The sequence below is a fragment of the Hesperophylax consimilis genome, chromosome 23, assembly GCF_061612785.1.
Source record: "Hesperophylax consimilis isolate HC1 chromosome 23, BYU_Hcon_1.0, whole genome shotgun sequence".
NCBI lineage: Eukaryota > Metazoa > Arthropoda > Insecta > Trichoptera > Limnephilidae > Hesperophylax > Hesperophylax consimilis.
The window spans coordinates 18710847-18734484 of NC_142858.1; positions in this window are offsets into that span (position 1 = coordinate 18710847).

Here is a 23638-nt window from a genome sequence, read left to right on the forward strand (position 1 = left end):
ATAAAATGGTGATAGTCTTAGTCATAACCTAATGTTTTTTCTCCTTTTCCATTTCATATCGTTTGCCTTCGTGAACGAGGGGTAAGGCTTTCGTCTAGCAAGCTGTAGGTTGCGGAATCAAATCCAGGCGTGCGCAAGAAAATTTTAGTTAAATTTGTGTCATTTTACAATCAACTCATTTTAAATAATATGTATTAGACTAGCTCCGAGGGTTTTTTTCTGCTAGGCCCTGCTGGCGGCACTTAGTTGGGCTTCGCCCATTTTAAGTGATATTGACAACAGTTACATTTAATAGATAGACATTAGGTCATTCACAGAGAGAGGGTGAGTTTATATTGTTAAAACACGGAACAGGGAGGAGATAATGAATAATAACATGCTAAATTTACGCATAATAAGAATGACAGTTGTTTGAGTAAATTAAATTTTACGTATTTGTGATGGATTAATTCAAATGAAACACTATTATTGACTACATGTCTACAACTGGTATTAACTGTTATCGTACCTAATATAATTTGCTCATAGGAAACTTGCAGCGCTTAAATATGTGTTACAACCGTCAGTGTCTTTAAGTTGAATCAATATCGTATAGTTTGTCACAAAAATTAAAGATAGGTATAACAAAGTTGACTGAAATAATAAATTATTACATGAGTATTTCTCAAAATAAATGTACGTAACGAAAATGTAGTTACGAAATAGTGTTACGAAATAGTCATAAGACGTAACTAAATAGTAAACATAAGGCTTGTTTACACAATGGCAAATTTTATTTTACTTTTTTTATTATTTATTCAATTTAATTAGTTGTCGTCTTTTTTAAATGTAAGTAATTATCCTTTACTTTTTTATTTATTGTACATACTACAAACGTACATAAACTCACGACCCAAATATTTGTATTTTGTTATACCAAAGGGGTTTAAAAAAAAACAAGGGAGTATAAATAAATGTTTTTAATCAAATTATCAGCTCCCAAATTGAAGTACCTAACACAATATTCAACAAATCTTAAGAAATTAAAGAACAGGAACTGTTTAAACTATTAAAAATTTAATAACATACAAGTATTTAGTTTGAATCACTATCCATTAGCGTTTTATAAATTTCTTCCTCATCTTTATAATAATTGAAATCTTTCCGAGACACATTTGGTCAGTTTTTCAGTCTTTGGTTTATCACTCCGCTTTGGCGCATGAATATAGTCATTTAGTGATAGAGATTTAGAGATAAGGCCCTTACAAACCACTTTCTTTTTTGTATATATATTTTCCAATTTTTCGTTTTTAAGATAGTCACTCCACATGGTTTATCTTTGATTTTGTTAGAATCTTCATTTTCACTATTCATATTTTCAATATCAGTGTTATTTTTTATGGCATTATTATTTCCTATTATAACATCTCCGATTTATTATATAATCCAGTTTCGATGGGAATAGCATCATTATTAGTCTTAGTTTGTTTATGCAATAATATTTTCAGAATATTCACTTGCCTTTTCATCCGATTACAGCACTGTCTTAAATTCTTATTTCGACTTTTTAATCGAGTATTTTCTTCAGTCAGCTTTTGTAGTCTTTCCTTTAGGATTTTTTTATTATTTTTTCTACGTTCAAATGTATTATTGTCTTGTGTCGTAGGATTAGCCTTTTTCTTTCTTTCAGCTCTTTTATCATTGGCTTGTCTCCACTTTGCCCGTAGCTCTTCTTTTTCTTCTTCTGTAAGAATTTATTTTTTTTATTTTTGATATTATCTATAACTTTTGTAAAATGCTTAATTCGTATTTCCTCATATTCATTTGTATTTTCCTTTTTCAGTCTTTCTCTGTAAGCGTTTTGATTTTTGGCATTGGTTTTTGGGGGCATTCCTAAAAAAAAATTATGCTGTAGTTATGGTTTTATCAGAGTAAATAAAAATAAATTTATATTTAAATAAGCTTTTATAAAAACTTAAGGCACTTATAAATATTGTATAGAGCGCCTGTAGAACGGATAGTGTGTATGAGTGCCTCAAGCTTATTTAAAATAAAACCAGTATTGGACGGCTCAGCTTGATCTTCAAGTACTTGTCATTATGTATAATGCCATATAATCGCGATGATAAAACATACAAGTCCGACGACACCTGCTCTGCCATTGACCATCAGGAATTTCCAGCGCATCCTATGTATTACAACCTACCTACTTTTCAGCGCCATCAACAGATCTGCTCTATGGTATAATAATATTTATTTTTTTCCTATTATATCTAAATACATATGTATATTTGTGCATTGTGCATAATATATTACATTATTACTAAACTTACATAAGACTTTCATAAAAATGCTAGATACACTTACAATATACTTACTTTTCTTAATCACGTTGTAACTGTGTACACTCAGCTTTACATTGAACTTTTTCGTTACGTTACGAAATTCATAACAAACGTTACGAAATTGTAATAAGAATTTATGTTATAAAAAGTCAATGGTTTGATAAAATTTAAAAGTGTTAATATGTAAGATTAGCAATGTTCGTACCGCACATGTTACAAAAAGATGAGTAGAAAAAGACTTACCGTTTTGTGAAAAAAGGCTAAAATATTTTCTGTTACGAAATAGTGGTCCCACTAAAGAAACACGTTATTACTGATTTTAACAATTACTGTTATGGCGGAGAAGTCAGACCAACAATTAATCAGAAAGAGGCTAGTGTTGCCCATGTTAAATTTTACAAATGGGTTAAAAAATTACGGTGGAAGTACTAATAAAACGTAACTAAAGAGTAGTTACTAAAAAGTAAATGGTGATGTCTCATTTTGTTTTTTGTGCATAAATTATTAATTTATTATGAAACCCCATAGAAAATTACCTTTTCACAGAAACTACATTTAATTAAGACCCTAAAACTTACAAAAAATCACATATTATAACGTTATTATCGCATTTTATGAAGTATAAACAAATGAGGTGGGTAGGGTGGCAATTTCATTTTGTATGGAAGGTAAAAATCGATATTTTTAAAAAAATTAAAATATTTGCGAATTGATACGATTGTAATGTTTATTTTTCGATATTTTAAAGCCTAATATTTATTCTACAAAATGGTGCATATTTTTTTTGTATGATTAATTAAAAACATGTGAAATTTTTGAACTGTTTGTAGGCACACTTTATTTTTCCAAAATGTACACTTTTTTTGAGAAATACTCACATAGTTATTAATTGTACCCGTGTTTATGAATAAAAGGAGGGTAACTTTGCGATGAGATTAGCAGTCGGTTTAATTAAAAGGTGTTAATTTCACTCCAACTTGTGGGAATTCTTTACCTACAACTGTTACTGTATCTAGTAAAGTTTAAAGTTAGATTATATAATATACACACCTTCATCAGGAGATTAAAAATCTATATATAAAGGTAGATTATTACAAAATAGCGCCCCTGAGGTGATATCTCACAAAAGCGGTACTATGCAAATTGTCCAATAAATAAATAAATATAATTTTTACATTTTATTGTGTATAAACCGAAGTCAAAAATTAAATATAGATTGCAATTGGAAATAAGAAGTGGAAGGAGGGGAGAGGGGTAAGAGTAGGCTGGGTTTATAAGAATTAGGAATTACAATATCGTTAGACGGGAAAGACCAGTTAAGTGGGAAAATATTTAAAAGAGAGTTTATAAAAAAATTATTGTTAATTATATCTGTTTTTATATTAACATGTTTCCTAATTTCTAAAAGTATTTTAAGACCTGAAAAAAACAAATAGCATATAACCATAAAACAATATATTCATAAGACAAATAGCATTTAATAACAGTTATTCTAATAAGTTGATAGTTGAAATACTAAAAATTAAAAATTATCTCTTCAAACGGTATTTCCAAAGATAGAAATAAACAATTGCGTAGAATTCTGTTTGTGGATAATTATACTTCTAAAATTATATATAAAAAAATCCTGGTACTATTCAACTGGCGTTTTACACTAATAACAATGAAAAAACATATTCTTAATAATAAAAATACCAAAAATCAAACAAAAAAATCAAGAGTTTAAAAACTCAATTGGGTTGATTGTAATTTCTTTTACAAAGATAGAACCAATAGAATCTTTGAAGTCAGAACTAAACAACATCTCAGCGCTCTAAATGGAAATAGTGAATCTGAGTTTGCAAATCATCTTTTGAATAATGATCACACTTTCGATAAAAATTCAGGTTTTTAAATACTTCACTCAGGATATAAAGCATCGCAAATAAATAATTTAGAAATTTTAGAAATTAGAAAACTTGTCAATATAAAATCAGATATAATTAATAAGCAAAAAAATAAATAAATAATAATGAAAAATGCCATTACAAAGTGATAAGCTTCCAGAAGATATCTTATTATTAAACGCTTGTTAATGGCCAAATAGTCAAGTATTCTGAGTCGCATATTTAAATATTCGCGCCAGGCATTTGGTTCGTTTTTATACCGCCAGAGGTGCGCTCTGTCGGCCATCTATAGTCGTGCGTATCGGCCATATTGAAATAACACGCGTTTTTTTTATAAACGTCAAACATAATCACGTAACTGTGGATAATTTTCACTGTAATGTAATTAATCCAATGGATAATGAACTTTCTAAAACATATTTTCTTCGATATTATCCAAAAATTATATGAGCAGAAACGATTTTGAAGAAATCTCGTATTATTATGAGGCGATCCTATTTTAGTATGAAATCGTGTCTTAATGTTTAAGTTAGCTGAATTTACCCGAAACAGACAATTTTAATTTGACCAATCAGAGGGCCTACATCGTCCAGACGCTAGGACAATAATACTATCAGATTTGCGCCACGTTTCAGGGTGGAAGATACTCTCAGTATCGCACTGATGGAAGACAAGTTCAGAATTGAAACGTTGCTTGAAATGTATTTGGCCGTGTATGGTGACCAGATTTGAATAGCCAGGTACTTCTCCACCATCGTCATTCCCATCTTTTTTATCTCACCTAGACTTTTAGCCTCACAACATACCCCAATTGGCGATGCATATTAAAGACGGAAACCTAGGTTAGGTTAGTAACTGACAGTACCTTAAAAAGTACTATGCCCAAAGTATCCACAAAAGTTTGTGTTTAAAATTTTTAGGTTAGGTTAGTAATTGAAAGTACCAAAAAAGTACTATTCCTAAAGCATCCACAAAAGTTTGTACGTTATAACATTGTTAGGTAAGGTTAATAACTGAAAATACCTAAACAAGTATTATGCCCAAAGCATCCATAAAAGTTTTTGTTTAACATTGTTATGTTAAAAATCAAAATTCAAAAAAATATTTACTGCACAAAAATACAGAGTACAAAGGGTATAGCTTATATAGGTTACATACTATTTCTTCCAGCTAACCCAACAAATACACATTATATTACATAACCCAACAATTACATGTTAACAAAATGTATGTAAATAAAAAATTAAAAAACAGAGGTATTTAATTTATGTAAGGTATTGATAAGGTGTGGTGACATTTGTTTAAAATAAATGTTTTTAGTGATGATTTAAATTTAAGTATGTCGGTTATATGTTTGATGCTACGTGTAAGGTTGTTATATATACTTTAATGGCCATATAGTGTGGACCTTTTTGAAATATAGTTTTGTTTGCTTTTGGGATTAATAAGTTTTTTGTTAGGTTGGGTTAGGTTAGTAACTGAAAGTACCTTAAAAAGTACTATGCCTAAAACATTCACAAAAGTTTGTGTTTAATATTGTTAGGTTAGGTGTCTGTGAATGCTTCCAAAGCTCAGCCTTTAAGTTTTCCTTTATGAAAAACAACCAATGCATAGTAGCTCGGAAATACCAGTTTTCCGCATTGTACGTTATCGACCTCACGTATTATATCCCTATCAGGTGTACAATTTTCACACAAAATAATAAAAGTTGTCGTCAGTTATTATTGTGAAAAAAATCGATACAGGTCGTGCCGGTGGCACTGCAGGAAATAACCGTATAAACACTACACGAGACTGTTCTCCACAAATGAATTCCATTTCCACACCTGTTCTGCTATACCACCCTTATAGTGTCGCAATAAGCACAGATGGGGTATCTGTCCATGCTTTACGCAGAACTTATTAGTAGAACTCAACATAATAACCATTTAATATATATTTTTTTTATATGAATCATCTTGGTATGCCGGCTCTTTTTGTCCGTTCACAAAAAACCTTCCGTTCACAAAGATTTATTTGTGTATATTTTAATAATAACTAATTTCAATGACTTGTTTACTTACATTTTACATCCTTCAATAAAAATGAATTACGATATTTCACCTCTACCATCATTATTTTAAATAGACGCAGCATAGAAATTCCTTGAATCGTCTTTATTTAAAAAGTAGAAACCCCTCTTCATTGGTTGTCGAGTCAGCAGTTATTTTCACGTTGTGAGTCCAATTCACCTGTTGCCGATTCTGCTTCTCTTCCTTACCTTGGTGGTTAGATAATAGTTCTCATCAAAATTAGAGATTATGATGATAATGTCAGTGAAATAGACTTGCTCCTTATCCAATCATTCGTATATCCATCAAAGAGATTAAGCTGACTCATTCATCTTTTTGTGTGGTAGCCGTTTGAGTCATAACCTTCTTAGTGAGAGTTCATATTCGCTTTCTAAACTATAATAAGTAGGTACCTACTCTTGTATAAGTAAATATTCGCAGATGGTCAGAAGAACTTCTTCAACGCGGAGTTTACTGAGAACAATGGTAAGATGCGACAAGGAATTGAAAATTTGGTCTACTCGACATGAAATATCAAGTTTTACATTTTCACTTGAAATGAACTTTTGAAGTTTGGACTGTAAGCAAACTTACTATGTGGAAATATGGCTTAAATTGGCGGTATCTACAATAAATATCGAGGTGGAGGATTATCCATCCATTTCAGATCATCATTATTTAAAATCAATATTCATCAGAATTTTTCTAGAGTGTTACTGTCGGTACTTTTGTGATGTTATGCACCTATTATAGTTATTCTTTTATACCTAGGTACTTGTTATTCTTGCAAGCTGTAACTAAATAATGTTTATAATTAAATAATTGAATTTCGCAAAGGTATCACTCGGTTAGATAACATGTCAGCTTCAATAAAAATACAGTATAACACGATTTAAAATATTTTTCTTTTTTTTTTTTTTAAAGTGAATACCTCACAAGAGTCCCAACTGCTCCCGTCTGGAGCCAGTGAGACTATGGCATCCCCAATTGTGGGGATGTTGTGAGGCTGAAGGTAAGTGGGGAAGGGAAAGAGGAAGGTGGGGAAGTACCTGGCTATTCAGATCTAGTCACTAAACACAGCTAAAGCCATTTGGAGCAACGTTTCAATTCTGAATGGTGGTCTTACACCAGGGCGATACTGGTAGTATCTTCCACTCTGGAACGTGCCGCAAATATACTATATATTATTTTAATTAATTAATTGTGAAATAACACAAATTAATCAAATAAAATTTATTTGCGCACGCCGGGTTCGAACCCGCGACCTTCGGAATGGCAGTCCAATGCGTTACCACTGGACTATGCCGGCCGTCGAGTTTATTAATAAAGTGGTTTAAAACAAAGATATTCTTTCATTTGTGTAATTATGTCAAGCCACAAAGTGTTTGCTTCCTTCGATAATTTAAAATAAAATAGCTTTAACAAACAATAACACTGTAAACACCACTTTATTTTTTATACCTATTGCAGATTATGTTCCAAAAGCACCTTCAATTATTCAAGGCAGTAAAATACTTTACTAAAATCTGAGCTAGTCACAGAATATCTTCTACATTTGAATATAAAATATTAGACTCGTTCGAGGAAATTATAAAAATATTCTCTTACCCCATGTAAGTTTTGTCCAACAGTTCACTACATACAGTACCTACTGAACATTACTGAATACGGTCCCCAGCTCCATCCCTTGCACGTACTAACTACTCTAGGTAACTTCTGCACTAGCGCATCCCTCGGATCATTTCCAACTAAACGCTTCGTTAGCATTTAGGTTTATGCCTACTTTCCTTGTTAAAATAAAATCCTTATTTACAATTTTTTTTTGTGTACAATCATTGAATATCTGCAAACGTATCATTTTATTTTTAAATCAGTTCACATGTTTGCGAGTTACATTTTTAATCACAATGTACATACAAATATGTGCAATATGCAATGCTGGACTAACAGTGTAAATAGTTTTTCAGGAAAAACATCTAATTGTAAATGTTTGGTATATCGCAGTAGCCATAAATTTGTCTACATCGTATCGTTAATAAATGCAAGATTAACCAACTAATTAGCCAATTTTTTGTATAAAGATTTTCAGGAAATCTCAGTTAAGCCGTGCGTCGCACGGATTTCCTGAAAATTTTCATACAAAAAACTGATTTTGGAAAAAAATAATAACATGTTTTCAGCTACAACAACATCAATAATGTCATTTTTCTCATATGGCAGTCTAATACACCCAAAAGTCACGAGCCGCTACTGAATTGAAAGATACCCGCACATCATGGGTTTGAATCCAACTTGATTTGTACGAGTTGTTCTCGGAAACAGCCACCGGGATGAAGAATGCACTGATGATAGATAACCTCCAATAGAAAAGGGCGCAAAGAGAAGTGGATTATTATTTAAGTTTGTCATCTGAAAAAAAATTATCCGTATCTGAAATTATTTTTTTGTGTATAAATATTTAGTATTCTCCGAAAAAATGATTCTTGACTAATAAATTGCTTGATTTTTACGATTAGGTATAATAATGCTCATTCTTTGATGAAATGAAGATTATCATTGTAATTAGTAATTTTTGTTTTTCTTTTGTCAAATCCTTATTTTTGTTACTTCATTAAGCATTCTTATTTTACTCTCTTTCGCAATATAACATCAAAGTGCATCGTAAAATTGACGACAAAAAAACTTTTCAATTTCTCATTGATTCCATTACAGTATTGTGCCAACTTAATAAAAATCAAGGAGCGTAATTCAGTTCATTTTCCAGCGGCGCGAGGCTGCTCAATCATTGACAAAGGCTTTTCAGCTTCCAGTCAAACGTGTGTTGATGCTCGTTTTTCCAATATGGGAATGTACACCGTACACTATCAACTGAAAAAGGTAAATAGGAACATTTAATATATCTCCAGCGGAATACACTCCAGGAAAATATGAGCAAACTCTGCGTAAACTTTTCCCTGTAATATATTATTTAAGAAGGTTTTAAGATAAGTTCAAAGCTTAGTAATCAAAATATTACATAGGTAGTTATAATTTAATGCAGTGACATTTTACCCGATATGATCAAACAAATAGCACAGAAAGTTATTTACGTAATTATATTGACTTATTTACTCACGCCATATACATTAATATAGGTAAGTTTTTCAGGAGTAGAATAATAAGTGTATTGTACATTCCATAATAAACTGAGTATATTATATAATTGTTCATAAAGTATTTCTAACTATTTTATATCTATAATTTTGGTGTGTGGCACCTCTAATATATCGGTTGCCAAACCTGCGTTGCATTCACAAAACCTGAGAGTTCATATCGAAACCAAAGTGCATTCTTTGTTCAAGAGCACAGAGCAGTGGGCGCCTTTTTGACCGGTGACCGATGAATTCTTTTGATAATTTCTTCATCATTAATTCTAAAGAAAACAAAAAAAATTCTTACGTTTTATAATTTTTAAAATGGGTATCCTAGCAACTATGTTGAACTAAGACACTGTTAAATTATATGAATATGCTCAAATTGTCAGACAGAAGAATTTTCAATGACTTGGTATTTCTATACAAAATTCTAAATGATTTAGTTGATAGTCCGGTATACCTAGAATTGATAAGCTTTTGGATTCCACAACGTAATACTAGAAGTCAGGATTTATTTCTATTCCGAAATTCTGGGACTAACTACCATATGTATTCCTTTTTGCCCAGAATACTAATGGAGGGAAACAATTATACCAAGTAAGTAGACATCTTCAATTTACGTTTAAACAAATATAAAATGTTGTTAATGAAGCAATTCAGTTATGTACAATAAATAATGTATATTTCTTAATATTTTCATGTAAAAGCCCCGAAAAAGGGCGCTAATAAATAATTAAATATTTGTGTGTATTACATCGAATTATCACAGAATATTAGTTTGTATTATACAAATCATTTTGTATAATACAAACTAATATTCTTTGTTATAACCGACCGCTAATTCGCACAAGCATCTTCAGTGTACAACATTAAACTAATAATTAAAGCTTTTAATTTAATCTTGTACCCTGAAGTTGTTTGTGTTAAGCTAAATTGATCAGTTATACAAATTAAATAAATAACGTTACGTGGTTATAAACAAAGTAATTGTCCTTTTTTCATTAATATGTTAAACCAACAAGTAATTATTTTCTGCCAAAATATAGTTCTAATGAATATGGGAAATGTTTCACCGTGACAAAGTCGCTAAAAAGCGTTGAATAAATATTATGTATTCTATTTCCATAACATTATTGCGAACTGCAGTATCGGGTTGACACATATTTTAATGATGACTAATTACATTTTGAATGTTTTCAGAAAACCGTGATATTTTCACTTATAATTTAATATAGTTACTGATTGGATAAAACCGAACAAACCGCGGCTGTCCCTATAGCAGCCACATTATTATGAGAGTGCGGCGGTCACCGTGGATGGTGTGATTGAAACTAAACGGTGATTGCGTGTCTCGGCGGTCGCTGAAAAGCAGACCAAAATATTTTTTGGCCGACTGAAATAATGCCACATTATTTCATTGCCGTTAATTTGGGTATACTATACAGTTTTAAATATTATAAATAGTAGGTACAGAGTGAAACATTTGACGCTTCTGAACATTAGCATTAATTTGATTTTTATGAATGTCATTGAAGTTAAATCTCAGGTAACGTCAGAGGAAATTGCCTAGATTTCATATTGAATGAAGAACTTTTGAAATGATTTTTATGAAATGGTTAAAATGAACAATTTTTGTTTTATTTTTGTGTTGTTTCTTGAGTAATATAAGAACATTCCAAAAGTCACAGGGTTTATAAAAACAGTGTGAGTTGGGAGAATGTGATGAAAAATTTGTGAAAAATCTTTGTCACAGTGCTTAATGAAATGAAAATGATTTGATTTTCATGAGTTTTTGCACTTTGACCCAATGAACACCCTATATTTTTAATTACAAATCCTCGTTCTGATGTGAATTGATCAAATTCTGACTATCTAGAGACCCGTTACAACCTCTTGATCTGGTACCTGCAATGTTTATGAGGAGTTAAAAAGTTTTATATGTTAAGTCCCTGGCATTGCCTGGGCTTTTCACAGAATTTTACGAAAGCAGATTCAGACAGCAATTTTTCTTTTATTTTGAACGTCGTGTGTGCAAAAATTTATCAAGATTTATCAAATTTCTGCTTTGAGAGGTGGAAAAAGGGGATCGGGATGGTTTTTCGAAATTTTATATAAACAGTGACTATTCTCTTGTTTTGAAATTTAACATTGCAAAATTTCATTAACCTCGAAATAAAACTGTAGATTTGTATAAAAAACAAAGACACTCTTCTTAAATAAGTAGATTTGGGGTTTTCAAAGAAGATACATATTTGTTTTCCTATACAATAAATAATCGAAAATATAGCCAAAGGCATTTACCAAGATACAATTACTTAGAGTTCCACTCTCTGGTGTAAATTTAAGTAATTTCTTAGGTATACAAAACTCTAACTCATTAAATTCACCAAGGTATTTCTTACAAAAAAATAAATAAAATTTTACTTAATCACAACTTCAGTGCACATACAAATCGTTATGTAGATAGTTTCAAAAGACTTAAGAGTGGTTTTTACATTCTTATTTTAACGTTGGTTCATAATCCCGTGTCCTCGAGTACGCTCCGCGGAGCGTGCGGGCTTCCACGTCTTTAATTCCTTGCTCGACAGTATTCCAGCATTTAGCTCTACTGTCTTCATCCGTTCTGTTTCCAGATCTAGAGAGTAAATGGCAGCATTTGGATACTGCTGATAATAAAGTTCTTTTTGGGTACAATCAAAGTATAAGGAAACATAAATGTTTTCCCATGTAATTTATATAATAATAATAACATGGCATTTATATATCGCAGTTTAGTGTCATTTCACTTCAACTATAACAAACTTAAAAACGGTAATTTAGTATTAGTGGTCATGCCCTTAAAATTAATCCTACAGTGTGCCTTACCCAATACTGATCTAATATTATAACACTAAATATACTGTTTATACAAAGTGATGACAAAACTTAGAATAACAATAAAAGCAGGACAGGACAAAAAAAGAATATTAAAACTAAAACATAATATAAAACAGGAAGCAGTTTGTGCTCAGAAATGAGAATCTTCTGAGCAGACATTTTAAAAGGTACAAGGAGGCAACCAAAACCAAACAACTACCGGAAGTTTAAGAATATGGTTAATTATAAAATATCGAAAAGAAGTTAGATTTATAAATGGTAAGATTTTTGAAATAATTTTTTTTAAAGCCCGTTTATATTCAACTAAATTTTGGTTAAGTAACAGCTGAAGGAAGTTTATTCCAGATGAGCGGGCCAGTTACACGAAAATAGTGATCATAGTATACGGCTCGATTTGACCAAGAAAGTTTGATTAGACGATTACTAACATCTAGTTCAGCTGACCTTAGAATAAGCTTAAGTTTTGTCGGATCCATAGTTCCGATATATAGGCGATATATGTCGCCATTCCTTGGAATGCTTTGAAGATCTTAAACTCTATTCTTTCAGGACATCGAAGCCAGTGAAGGCGATCCCATAGAAGTGAGGTTATAGGACAATATTTAGATTCCGCATAAACCATTCTCTCGGCAGCATTAAAAACTGACCGGATTTTATTGATTTGTTTCTGAGGTAGGCCAGCGTATGCACTATTGCAATAGTCCATACATGACACGACGAACGAATTTATGAGTGACTTTGCTCCATCAGAGGAAAGGCATCTCCTGATTGATTATATCTGTATACTGAATAAGGATTGGACTGAAATCAAGGAGAGCTTGCCTTCCAGGGGAAGCTCTCCACATAAATTCTGTCTTTGTAAGTTTATTATATACACAGCTTTCACCGTTTAAACAATACATGTACTTACTTTGCACTATATTATTTTGATTTTTGTTACAATAAAACTTGCCTGAACAAATTCGAATTAGAATCGGGTTTTTTTTTGAACACCGCACAGAAATCCTAACTGTCGAAAATAGTGGGACTATTTCATACACTGTAGGATTATGTTGCGTGGCTTGATGGAGAAAGGAGGAGATGGAGTAGAAAGAGAAGAAATACGATTAAGAAGTAACAGGCAATTCACATCTGGTCACTTCACATAAATATTTTAAGCAATTTTTCGATTGTGAATGGTGGGTGATCTTATACCATGGCGATACTAAAAATATCTACCACCGTAAAGCAAAGCCAATGTTAATGTATTGGCAAGATTAAAAAACGGCATTTAATGTGTTTCGGATTCCATTGAAAAAAGGGAGTGCGTCAATATAATATCGATGGCCCCTAACCGATATCTTCATAATAGAAATTTTACTGGGGAGCTGTCTGACGTAAAAAATTTCAGTTGTTTCACAGAATTTAAACAATTAATAAAATCTCTATTCAAGTTCTGTTACTATTTTAGTTATATGAAACAACAATGATATAATAACATAACTTGAACAGAATTTCACCGAACTAAAATTTCGACATTGATTTTGATGAATTTTTCTAATTCTGTAAAACAACTGGCCCTAAACGTGCTCCATCTTTGACATTATGCATGACCAGACCGACTGGATACTTTACATTTAAATAATTAATGTTAAAAATATAAGATTATTATTATCTTAGTAAAAATAAAAATACTCATTATTTTAATGTTTCAGCACGCACACAAGCATGAGCGCAGCATTGTTTAACACATAATAAAGAGGATTTGTGGCGTTCGTTCTAAGACAATTCTATCTCTTTTAGTTCTCACTGGCAACAAAGTAAGTGTTCTCACTGGCAGCAGTCCAATATAATTCGACAAACCACTAGCTCTAGACTGATGATTAAATTACAATAAACTCTTACAGAAGAGACGACAGTCTATTTTATTTATAAAAAAATATTTACTGACGTATCAGAAGCTAAAGCTAAAGACTAAAATATATTTTTAATAAGGTAGGTATCTAATAAATAAAAATAATTTATTTGAATTTAATAATAATTTACGTGGGATGTTAATAGTTTGCATGATTTTGGGAGGCTACAAATATGTATTTACATATATGCAAAAATGATTTATTTTGAAAAATGCTTCACTATCTTTTGTCACTACATTTTGTCTTTGTGATAACCGCAATCAAAGATTTTTAAGCGACTGTATTTACATGAAAGAACCTCATTACCGAAACCAAGCTCAAGAACAGTTTTTGTTGTTAGGCCTCTGTATTCCAAAACCCGATACCTTGAATTATTGTCTATATTTCATGATAATACGTAGTTTTTCTTACTTAAGTGATTTCAGAAATGTATGAATATTTGGCATTTTATTTGAATTTTTCTCTTTTAAAGGGTGTCTTTATAACCAAATTATATTTCTTTGTGATTAAGTGCTTGGAAAATTTCAAGGTAGGTTTTTTGTAAACTCACTGATTTATGAAAAATTAAACTGAAAATGTTAAAAAATCTGACATTTGAAAGTTTTTTTTTTTTAATTTTTTACTTCAAATATGATAAGGAATCTCTAGTTAAATTTTGTTCTTTTAACAACAATTAGAGAATATATTTGCAACTTGTTCCTTGGTGGAAAAAAGAAAACACTTTTCAGATTAAAATTTTTTCTTGAAATTCCTGCACGGAGAAAAATGTATGATAGTAAATATTGCTAATTTATTAAGAATCTATTCAAATGAATCGTAATATGGTTAAAACGGGTTACATGTCCTTAACGACATAAATCTGATAAAGTTGTAGTAAAATTCCAAGGTTTTGACACGATGTCAGAACTCTCTCTCTCTGGTTTTAATCCTGGGATTGGTTTGCAGCAATTTCATCTAATCTCCTCTTCCATTCTTCCCTGTCTTGTGCGGCTCTTTTGACTTCTGCATATGATGAGCAGCGCACGTCCACCAGCAGGTCCTCCAGGTACTCTCGTCCCCTAGAGTTGGTCCCCTCGGTCATACCCTCCATTATGACATGCAAGAGGCCTTCTTGTCGTATAACATGGCCGATATCAGAAAAAAACGATGTCAGAACTAGTTGTCATGAAAATCCTTACATTTCGCTTTTTGTCTTTATAATATATTCTCAAGACAAACGCAAGTGCATGATCACGTATTCTAATATTATTACGAATTTACTAAAAGCTTATCAGGAATTCTAAAATTATTACGAATTTACTAAAAGCTTATCAGGAAACGGCCTGCAATCCCGTTTTAACCGGTTTACGTATTCTAATATTATTACAAATTTACGAAAAGCTTATCAGGAAACGGCCTGCAATCCCGTTTTAACCGGTTTACGAATAATTTGAAGAGATTCTTAATATATAAGAAATACTCATTTTCCTCCGTGTTCTAATATTTTTACTGTCCCAAATCCGAGAGAATTCCTCTTCAACATCTATTTCCCCCTTACAACAATCGTCATCTTTACAATATTATTTCTTTTTCGTAATACCTAAGCATATAAAGTTTAAATAATGTTCGTTCTTCTACTAAAAATCTTCTATTATGAATCTTGTGATCGAAAATACATAGTTAGTTCAAAAAATTCTTAAACTATATTATCTACATATAATTTGTTTTCAATAAGTTGGTGCCAAGCACATGCCAAAGATACTAGAACTCCAATGGGTTGGCTGGTTGGTTATGTTGTAGCGCTGGCGCGTTTTTCCAGGTCGTGTTTTTAAGGCTGTATTGGCTACGATAGCGCGGGGAGCTTGCTGGCTGCTGTATGCAAGCCTTTATGGGGGTACGGCGCCCTTGGGACAAGCTCCGTTATAACACTATGACCTACCAAAGAGCTTGCCTAACTGTGGCTCACGAATACAGCTGTGCTAAAATTACGAAAACACAACGCTCTAATTCTTTTAGTTTTAAGTAAATTAAACACTTATTTACAAATATGGTTTGAATGGTCAAATGGTCTCCATCAACCGGCTTCTCCCGATCCGGTCCGCCACGCAGTTGGTATATACCCACCATCCGCCGGTAATACCTGGACTAACCACACCCCATGAACACAGCACCCCTGCTAAGTCACCAAGTGATTCACAGCTGGTATACCAGTGAATGTATCCCGGGCGGTACTACCCAAATCCGTCTCCAAAATAATGTCAAACATGAGTTTGCAGCCTTCTTTGTATGTGTTTTATCTTCTTATTGTTCCATGAAACCTGAAATAACAAATAAAATATTCTTATTAAAAATACGTTTTTTTGGGTTATAAAAACTTTTATGTTTTGAGCTTAAGCAATTCGATAATTACATATTTAATAGAATCTTCTTCCACTGAATATACTTTCCATCGGTATACATTTTGCAAACTGAAATTAAGCGTAAATATATCGTATATAATATGTAAATTATACTTGACTCTGTAGGTTCATGCTTTTGAGAGAATTATTTCATTAAAAGATGTTGACTGCGGATGTTAAAACCTCCGCCGCGCGAGTGTATACAAGACGCGCGCTTTTTAATAAACATCTCCTAACTTTCTCCTGCAAACGTAAATATTAGTATTATTATGTACAGTGTGACTTTTACAGTCGTATGTTGTTGGTTTGGTTCTGAGAAATATGTAGATTGTAGATAGATGAGTTAAGTTTAGTAATAAGCGTACAAACAACTTGTTGATATTGCCAACTCGAAGGGCAGGCAAAAACATATTATTACATTAACTTATATTATCAATATTTTCTAAGAATTTCATCCTTCCACGTTAACTTTCCGTGTATTTTGTATGAGCAGTCTTTTCATTCATTGCGTGTTTATTTTCTTTTTTTTTACCTTAACCCCACACAAGAGGCCCTGAGGAAAATTATTTGCCTTAGGGCCTATATCATATTTTAGGGTGCTGTGAAGAGGGTCTTCTCTAAATAAAGGAAGGAGAGGAAGTTCTGTGAAGGTAAAAGGTATAATTGAAGGTAAAATTCTGTGAAGGTAAAAGGTATATTCATGTCACTTAAACAACTATATTCTAAAACTATACTCATTTACATTCATAAGCACAAAACACAAGAAATAACAACAAACACGTACAATAGAAACACTAGATCTCATGATCAAAAACTAATCCAACAAATAATTACTAATACAACTTTTGGGCAAACAAGCTTCTTATATCATAGTATTAAACTCTACAACAAAATACCACTCACACTCAAAAACCTCAACACTTTAACATTTAAATCTGAAATAAAAAGCTGGATACTTAACATAGGAAGATCTGAAATAGAAAATTTACTGAAATCAAACACAGACTAAAACAGAATCAACTGAACTATACCAAAAAACATTTCATATATATAACCATACCAAAAAACACTTCATATATTAATATATATAAAAAAAAACATTTTACTTATTTTAAAATTATTAAAAAAAAAAAATATATATATATATATATATATATATATATATATATATATATATATATATATATATATATATATAATCAATATATATATATATATAATAATATATATATATATATATATTTCATGATATTTGTTCATAATTAAATTTATTTGTAACTTTGATGTAATATTAATTTTCTTATAATTAAATTATACATAAGTAAATGAAATCCTCAGCACGGGAGATCCCAGTGAGGATATCATTATATCTATTTGTTACACAAAAAAAAGATAATAAAACACTTATTATTATTATTATTATTATAAAATTTGAGTAGGAATCTAGGGATTAGTGTGTCCGGGAGTGAGGTTGTATACATATATCCATTCCACTGAACACACCCCACCCGATGAACCCAGGCACTACTGCTAAATCAACAAACCCAGCCAACCACTTGGGGTGACCTAGGGCAGAGGTGTTGATTATCCGATAAATGGTTTCCGAGGCGGCGGTGCCCAAGATTGCCTCCCAAATCGAATTCACAGTTTTAATTTTCAGTGAGAGCGTAAAAAAAGAAGTTAAACCTGTCTGCAAATTAAATTTAATTAATTACGATATCAGGTTTTAAGCTTCGCTTAAATTTCATTGATTCTATGATGAGGCAGTTTTCTACTGATAAAGCAGTTTTTCTATATCGATAATGTAGGACCCTACTCACTAGTTATTTAAATACAAGCTTCTGTCACTGCATTTTTTTGTTGTGTTTTTTATAAATATGGGTAACTTCTTTAACACGCCATCACTCGCGCGGGGTGCTGTGCATTATTGCTGGCACAATAAAAAAAAATATTAAAAAATATATATATTTCTTCAACTAAATTTGCATGTTGAGAACAATTTATAGCAGCTGTAGAGATTGGATTTTACGAGAAAACGAACTAGAAAAATTCCCATACCTTTTTCACACAACCTTTGAGAATTTCCTTCACCGCACTGGATACAGCCTTTGCCTTCAAGAATAACTTAATGTAGGACATAATGCGATACTTTATGTCAGCATCCACCGGCGTTAGCACGTCAATTCACACCGAGTTTCACTCTATTATTGTTAAAAAGTTAACTTACAGAACACAAACAAACTTATTCTACATAAGCTTGTAATATTTTTTTAATTAATTTGGTAGCAACCAAATATCTAACTATTTATTATTACATTCAAGTAGAGATGTAATATAATTTACCCAACTCAACATATTATAACCTTAAATTATTCGTGGAAAAATAAAGTAGACTGGTTTTCAATATATAAAAAGAAAAGAAGCTGGATTAGTGTTTGGTAGCGACTGCCCTAACCCTTTCTCCAGATAGTTACTTCAAAACCAGAAAAAATCTCTAATTCATAAAAAATTTCCTAGTTTTAAAAGGGCCTAATTTTTGAGGCCAACTATGGTAGAGTTGACAGAATCATAAAACTGTCGTACATACTCGTATAACTGCTCAGAAGCCTATTATAACATTACTCCATAGTTTGGTCGCCTTCTACAAAATTCAATTTATACTGTAGTAAATTTTAAACATAACATCCCTTTAGACCATAAAATTACCTGTCGTTAGTGAATATTTTAAATGTTAAAACTTTACAAAACATGCGAAAAATAAACGGCCTATATTCAGTAATAATAATAATCAAATACTAACAACTGGACAAACATATGAACATTTATATTAAAAAAAAACATTATATATATTTTAATAATAGTTTGGATTCCTTTTTCAATGACGAACGTTTGGGAAAAAAAGTAACAATAATTAAGAGATTCCCATCACCTCAACTTTTTCACTGGCCAGAGATTTTGATATCACAGAATGCTGTTTTTACTTACGGTCTTACTAAAAGCTTCAAAAGCTTTGTTTTTTTTTTTTAAGTGACACCTCACAAGAGTGTCCCTGCCTGTGCAGTGTACAGACAGGGGAACTATGTCACCACCCGGTTGGGCGGCGTTGAGAGGCGGAATAAGGTAGGGGCTGTAGGAAGGGATTTGTTAATGCGGGCCTTGAAGAGGCTCGGATTATAGGAGGGAGGAAAAACAGATGCCGGTAGCTCGTTCCATATACGAGCCGACTTACACAAAAACGAGTCGTAAAAACGGCCCGTTCTCATGAAGCCAACGTCAACCGTGAACGGGTGTTCAGTTCGTGTCCGTCGAGTTTCGCGCACGTGCACCGGTGCATCAGGAATCAATGCTGCTAGCTCCTTAGAGCAGGCTCCATTGAAATACCTGTAGAACAGACACATCATGCCTACACTGCGTCTATGCATTAGAGAAGGCAATCGGTCTGTTAACAACGGATTGTCAATCAGACGGATCGCTCTCCTTTGCACAGATTCAAGCAGGTTTATCAAGTATTTTGGGGCACCAGCCCAAAGGTGGCTCCCAAATTCAATAGTTGGGCGGACTTGAGACTTGTAAAGGGTTAGCAGCTGGTCACTGTTGAAGAATCTCCTAGCCCTGTACAAGATGCCCAACTTTTTGGAGGCCTGATTTACTCGGGCTTTTATGGATCCCCGATACTTGAGCTGGTCTGATAAAGTAACTCCAAGCATTTCAATGGAGTCCAAGTATTTCCAATCACTCCAAGAATTGGGGAGAATGCTCCTATCAAATTGCACCAGACAGTCATTGATCTCCCTCTTTGCCGAAACCGTCAACCGTGGTTCGAATTGTTCTTCCCCTCAGAAAGTCTGCAATCCAACTATGCAGGGTTGGGTAGATCCCATACGATGGTAACTTCCCGATAAGCGCCCGGTGCCAGACTCTGTCAAAGGCTTTGGAGATATTCAATCCAACGGTTTGAGTTTCACCAAAATGTTCCATGTACCGCCCCCAAATATGCGTCACATATCCGAGTAGATCGCCACACGATCGGTTTCGACGAAATCCATATTGCCGATCGCTTAGGATATTGTTATTCTCGAGATATGTGAGCAATTTTTTGCCAACCACCCTTTCTAATACCTTCAAGAGTATGGAAGTGATGGCTATGGGGGGGTAGTTAGAAGGGTCGGAGCGGTCCCCTTTTTTGGGATTGGGTGGACGATTGCCTTTTTCCAAAGATCTGGCACCTTTCCACCTTTGAAAGAGAGCCTAAATAATTTCGCGAGCACTGGAGTCATTTCTGCAGAACACCTCTTGAGGACCAAGGCAGGTATTCCGTCCGGCCCACTGGCTTTGTCGACTTTCAGCTCGTTCAAGACTCGGAGAACCTCTCTGTTCCGGATCTTCAGTTCCTCCATTTGAAAACCGCAGTGCGGAATGGAAGGAGGAGTCTCTCCGTTATTTTGAAGAGTTGAGTTTTCCGCGAAAATTTTGCCTAATAATTTAGCTTTCTCGCGGGCCAAGTTAGCCAGCCGACCATCAGGCTTGGTCAGAGGTGGGAAAGTGGTTCTGCAGAAATTTCTTCCAATCGAGCTAGCGAGTGATCAGAAAGCACGGCTACCAGTGGGGCAGTCAGCCAGCTTTTTTGCAATTCTCTGGTCGTGATCGCTCTAAGCTTTATTAAGAACTCTCTTACAATCTCTTGCCCGTTTTCGGTATTCCGAAAGGTTATTCATTGAGCTAATCTTCCAGGGTGCATTAAAAGCCGTATTTTTGAGTCTGACAGCTTCAGTACAGCCAAAAAAACCGTGGTTTGTGCCCGCTCCAGAGGATTTGGCGGAGAAGGGAATGTAGCAATCCATTGCTAATGTGATTACTTCTCCTACCTCGCGTGCACAAATTGATGGGTCCTCGGAGCTAAAGCATACAGTACTCCAAAGAAAGGTTCCGAAGAAAGACCGCATGCCGTCCCATTTTGCTGCCCTGTAGTGTCATACCTTCCTCTTTACATGTTTGTCGGGTTGACGGTTCATGGAGGATGGGACAGAGGTGGTAATCAGGCAGTGGTCAGAGGATCCTAAGGGCGCTGTCACTTCCACTCTGTACCCGAGTGGCTCATTAGTGAGAAACAGATCAAGTAGGTTGGCTTGATTTGATGGGATGTCAAAAACCCTTACCTAAAGGCTTACCCTAAAGGCTTCAACTTTTTATTATTTTATCATTTTCTTCTATTTTATTTTCAATTTATTCTGTTTTCTTTTCGTTGTCTTTCTGTTCTATCTTTTTGTTTATGATTATATATTTTATTGTATCTCTATATGAAATGTGTGGGACTGCACTTACCTCCCCACATACCGGAATAAACACCTTATTATTATTAAAAAAACGTGGTGAAAATTTTATTCAATTGATAAACGACCGTGTTTGTGAAAACCTTACTACTTGAAACATAAAATAGTAAATGGAAAGATACATGATCTTCGCTTATCTTAAGGAATTTACAAACTCCATGTGTAAGGTAAAAGCAATAATCAATGAAAGGAATTCATTGAGTACGATTATTTCAGTCGATTTCAATGTAGATTACAAAAAGTCTGTTTGGCCGAGAACTATAAATATTTTGCAATGAGTTGCTTCGTTTACGCCGATATGAAGTTGATGAACTGTAACACATATGTTTATGATGCGCATAGTACCATAGTCTGGCTAGATCACTGTGTCATCACTAAAGCTCTGGAAAACACTATGGCTAGCGCAGATATCCAATATGATGCAAAGTGTGGTCTAATCACTTGCCAATGGTAAAAATCTAAATCTTCAATTATAACCAGCGTTTATAAATCATAAAAACATATTTATGAATCGTATAGTGATAATACGATTGATTCTTCAATCAAAAACTTCTTAACATAATCGAAATATGAAAAAAAAAAAAAAAAAATTGACAAACATTTTTGAAAATACGAGTAAAGAAAAATTTCACGTAAAAAAATTGTAAGAAAATTCTGTTTTTATCTCGTTCATAGAAATAAAAATTTTATATGTTTTTTATGTTAGAAAGGCATTGTAAGTGCTAACTCTTTCACTAGATGGCGTCGAGACAATAAAATAAAGTTGGTTGTTTCAGGTGAAAAAATGTAACAAGCAGTAATCGTTGAATGAAACACTAGTACCTATATATTGAATTATTTCGCGGATAAGAGATAAGCCGCCATAGCTCAGTGGTCAGAGCTGTCGACCGGAAATCGAAAAGACACGGGTTCAAGTCCCGTTGGCGTCATGTATCTTTTATCAGGAGATTTTTCAACGTGGATGAGTGTTTCAGGCTAATAATTATTGCTTATAAAATAAGAATTATATATAGTGAATTGGTTATTTTAATAGAAATTATTATTGAAAACATGTTTTTAATCCCACATTACACATCACAAATCATAGTTGTAACTTTCCCGTGAAACACACGGATCCAGTTATTTTTTATCAGTGATTGATGAATTCAAATTAGAAATTGTAGTCTTTTTGCAATGTGTAACAAAAACACAGTTGGTGGTGAAGTGATTTTTAATAAGGAAGGCTGTTAACATTAAATACAAAATAATATGATTTCTAACAAGGCCTGGGATGTGGTAAGTCAATTCAATACTCATAACGCATTTCAATTTCATGGAATAATGTCCCTGAACACCGTTAAGGTCTTTGAAGGGAACGCCTATGGGCAGTTAATATTTTATACTTTTTGTAGCGCCTGCCGGCAGTCAACCGGCGCGGCGTGTCAAGCTGACTCGCAAGCCGGTTCGATTAGAATTCAGCTACATGTGGGACTAACTAATCGTCACGCAGTTTCCGCAGCGGTAGGCAGAGTGGACGGACCGTCAAACATCGTCTCATGCATACTCTTCTATTATTCTGACTCTTGACGTGGTTTGGCTCAAATATCTGATTCACTTGATTGTGCCGTATCTTCCTCGGGCGTCCCCGACTTCCATTCACATTTGCATTACGTGCCACGTTTGCACACTTGTGCCACGCTCAATTTTTTCAAAGCATAAAGTATTATCTGAAATAGAAATCAGGCATAAATATGTACGTATGTAAACATAATAAGGAACTCAAG